Below are 4,872 nucleotides of genomic sequence, written 5' to 3'. Positions count from 1 at the left end.
GTCGTACGACGCAAATCGGATACAGTGTGAATCCAGCATGAGGCTGCATTTTCACCTGACGCTACGACGCTCACTTTCAGAGTCAAAACAGGTCACATGATCAAAATTGACGAATATCAAACGTCAATTTTGATCATGTGACCTGTTTTGACGCTGAAAATAAGCATCGTAGCGTCAGGTGAAAATGCAGCCTTATATTCGAATCATAGGCCGATATTCATAGGCCTAGTTTACACCGAGGATTCGATTCGAGTCGAAATGTAAGAACCAACCAACTGCAGTCGAGCATTCCCTTGTCATTCGACTATAACAGGGGAATGCTCGACTGCAGTTGGTTGATTCTTGCATTCTGACCTGGATCGAACCGCCGGTGTAAACTAGGCCATAATCGATTCTTATTTCAAGATCGTCTTAGTCCGGAATCAGACTACGCATTGAAGAATAAGATTGAAGATTGAAAGATTGAAGTTTGATCAATCAGAACAAAAGAAAAAAAAATTTCTTTGTCCTCATCGGTGAAATTTCAATCTTTAATCTTTAATCTCAATCTTCAATGCATAATCTGATTCCGGCCTAAGGAGAGTACTAAACATGGCCGACATGCTATGAAACTGCCTTTAAACTATGTCAGACAAGATAAGACGTGTAGGATAATGTGAGAGAATGTATAGGATAAAATGAAATAGAAATGTGTCACTAGTACTATAAATGGCTGCCAAGTCACGCAATTAGTTAGATTGCAACATCGAATCAGAATGCATAACACCGATTGCGCCTCTCTAATAAATCTAGGACCCTAGTTAACCTATATGTTAAGGCGTGTTCGGAATAGGGGTAATCCCGATTGATCACGGCTCGATTGGACACCACCAATCACAGCGACCGGTGCTTAGGAGCTTTGTAATCTCAAGCGCTGTGAGTGGCTCGTGTCCAGTTGAGCCCTGTCCAACTAGGTGCCACCCATTCTGGTAGATCTAAAGCTGGAAACACAATAGACAAGGGCAATTGGCACAAGCAACAGAGAATAACGAGCCGTCCAATCAGAGCTCTGGGATATAATATCGAACTTATACCCCAAAGCTCTGATTGGATGGCTCGTTATTCCCTGTTGCCTGTGCCTATTGCCTGTGTCTATTGTGTTTACAGCTTTATGAAAGTGATCTACGGGAAGACTCTTGCGATTGGTCAGAGCTAATTGCGCATTCCGCAAATTTCGCTCAATGGGATATAGTAAAATACATTTCAGCGGAACGGATTCGGCGGAATGAAGCCACAACCAATCACGAACGTTTCGCCAACTTCGCCAATTACGCACCATGGGATCGTGCCATAATGCTGTGAATAAAGAGCGTTAAACAGATAATTCAAAAAAATTGACCAATCAAAAAATGCTTCGAAATATTTGGCCAATCAAGTGGACCATAGTCAGCGTTGCCTCGCTCATAGTTGGACAATGTTGAACTTTGAGCGAAGTTTCGCTAGCTACGTATTTTCGCACGAATCGACGAAGTAGGGAGTCTCATCCAGCGAAGCTTCGCTGCATGAAATTGTACCTTTAGGAAAACACATGAAAAATCGGGATGATTTGAGTGATATTGTAGCAAAAGTTGAATATACCACAAGATAACACGTGCGAAATACAAATGCATGTACGTTTTATATTTAGTACAGAAATTCCAATTTGTATAAAATTTAATTTTATTTGATTGAAAAATAAATGTATTAATATTTATTGAAAAATATATACATGCGTGCAGTTTTTAACTTACCGATATAAAAAAAACTTTGAATTAAAAAAAACGGGACTTGAGCGACAACTTTCCTTCTCAGAATATATTCTAAGCATGTAAATAGACAAATTTATAAAATTATAGGAAACCGAGAGGAAAAATATTTATCAAATCCTCTAAGTTGACGGTTTTCTCCGACAGGCGCGCTCGAATCTGTATCTTCCGTACAGCGCTTTTCCGAAGCCAGAAATCGAGTTCAATTTTTTCGTAACCGGTCGTTTGAGTTTGGTTTCCTTCTTTTTACTTCGTGAGTATACTTAACGTAAACTATAGCTTGAATTGGTATTCATAGTCCGTTCTTATTTTAAGATTGTCTTAAGCATAATCTTAAGATATGTCACGAACCAATTAGAGGACGGTATTCATAGTCAGATCTTATATTTAAGACTGTCTTAAGTACGGCCTTAAGAAGTCACGAACCAATCAGAGGGCCACATTAGCACATCTTAAGACATTACCTAAGACGGTCTTGAAATAAGAATCGACTGAATACTGGCTTCTTCTGATTGGTTTGTGACATCTTAAGACTGTACTTAAGATGGTCTTAAATATAAGATCCGACTATGAATATCAGCCTTAGAGTTATCTAGGTGTAATTCTTGAACGCACCCTAGAAGATACATAGAACGGTGCGGTATTCATAATTTGTATAAATAAACTTGACTCTTGAATGCCCATTTTTACAATGCAGTTTAATTTTAGTTTTGGTTTAACTAACTCTTTATTTTTTTCTAGTTGTAAGAATTTTAAAAAATAAAGAGTAAATTGAACCGAGATTAAAGTTTAATTTATATAAAAACAGGCATAAAACAATTTCAATAACTTATAAGATAAATTAATACGGCTCTGTGGTTGATTCATGACAACTTAAGACTATTTAAAACGGTGTCTACAATAAACTTTTAAGGTGTAAAATTTAAGTTTTAAGCCTCAAGCTCTAAGAAATTGACCGATCGTAGCCAATTATTTTCCTCACATTCAACTGTGACTGAAGTTTTATACCTTAAAATTTTATTGTAGACGCCGTTTAAAATAAGACAGTCTTAAATATATAAGCGTTTTCGACTGTAGCGGGTTTTGAACCAGTTTGGATTAATGGCGCTGCAAGCTCTACTATTGCGATAAAGTATGTAATGTCAACCAATAGCAAAGCAATCCAATTCAGGGCACCTATCGTGGAACAAGTTGGAATGGATTTCGATCGGAATTATTTTATTATTCTCTAGATTTTCTATTGTGTTTTCTAGGGAAAACGGAATAATTCCGATCGGAATTCATTCCGACGTGTTCCATAATAGGTACCCCCTATGGTTGATTTAAAACCCGCTACAGTCGAAAATGTTATAAAAATCGACTATGATTTTTATAGCGTTTGGTGTAACAACCAGCCGTAGTAATTGTAAAATCTCAAGTTGTGAGAAATTTGTCAATTTCTTATGACTTCAAATTTTATATTATCTTCGATAAACATAATAAAGGACTGAAGAGGAGATTAAAAAATACACTATATTTTAATATATATTATCACGAAATATTTTATGCGGTTTCTTCAATATTGGCGTTTTTACATTCTTAAAAGCAATGCAAAGTATAGATATTTTGTATTTTTTAATGTATATTTTGTTTATATACACTTTATCTATATTAGCAGCAAACAGAGACTTAAATTCTGTTGTATATTAACTGGAATATAAGAACGAAAGTAACTATTTGTTATATACACGTGGACAATAATAACATGCGATAATCGCTTAAATTATTTACATAATTTTAAAATATCTTTTGATATATATTAAAAGATTTTGTTCGTTCCGGTTTTCTTTAACTGACACCTTATCTACAATATTCCCCATAAATTGTTATCAGTTATTTTTTTACTTCTGACCTGATCTTATACATACGCTGAAATATCGAAATTCGAGTAATGCGAACGGACGAAACGATCTTAATAGTGATTGAAAGACTCAAAGACAAAACTATAATTTAATAAAAATTTCTTTCTTCTTGTAGCATTTAAAATTTATTTGACATCAAACTTCTTTTCACGATTTATCTGAAAAATATCTTTCAAGTTTTATAAAAGCTAAAGAATCCCAATCCGCTCGAAATTGAAGTTGTATTTCAAGTTTTATAAAAGCACATAGAATAAGCAACATCTACGTACAAGATCTAAAATGTAGTAAAACATCTCCACGATGTTGTAGCGAGTGGTCGTTCCAGAACGAGTTTCCCGCAATCCTATCAATTAATTATATGTCTCCGATTTGTTCGATTATCCCCCGCTTTTGTTGACGGTTACAAGAAGGTGGTGCCCTCTAGGATCGTCGGGGACGGGGACCGCAACGCAAGTCGCAACGGTCGGGAACGGGAATGCCGATGATGCGCGCTCAGGCGCTCAGGCGCTCACGGCTCACGGGTGACGGGGTTCTTCAGTGCTGGTGCTCGATGCGAGGCGAGTGCGCGCGACGGTGCAGCACGAGTGCTTGCGCTCGTACGGGCCTGTTTTCGTGATCATCAAAGAGCGTTTTAGGCCACCGTCGTGCACAATCGTGATTCAAGGACTAATTTTGCATTGCGCTGAAAGAACAGGATATGAGCGTTCTGATATCTCACAGGATTGGATACTTGATATAAGGATTGAAAAAAAAAGGAGTATCTTGATTTGTGACTTGTTAAAGAGAAGAGAGTATCTTTATTTGTGAGACCGCGATACGACGGTCAATCTACACGGGGGAGGTGACGAGAGCTCGCGGAAGCGCGCGGGTGAACGGTGCGGTGTTCCGGGGTGGCAGCAGCGGGGTGGCTCGCGGTGGTGACCAGCTCGCGAATAAAGGGCGAGGGAAATGGGCCGCTCCGCGTTTGATACGTGATACGAGGTGCGTGAGCGCGCGCGCGCGCGCTCTCTCTCCCTCTTTTGTGGAGCAGCCCCGCGCGTGTGTATGTGGCGTGCGTGCGTGTGTCGTCGTCGGCCTCCTCGTCCTCCCCGTTGTCGTCGTCGTCGACGTCGTGCCGAGCCGCGAGTCTGTGTGTCACCCGAATACGCGTGTGTGTTGCGTGAATGATAAAGAAAGAAGGGGGAGGG

This window comes from Trachymyrmex cornetzi, unplaced genomic scaffold (assembly GCF_001594075.2).
Source record: "Trachymyrmex cornetzi isolate Tcor2-1 unplaced genomic scaffold, Tcor1.1 scaffold416, whole genome shotgun sequence".
NCBI lineage: Eukaryota > Metazoa > Arthropoda > Insecta > Hymenoptera > Formicidae > Trachymyrmex > Trachymyrmex cornetzi.
Note: the sequence above shows the minus strand (reverse complement) of the source record.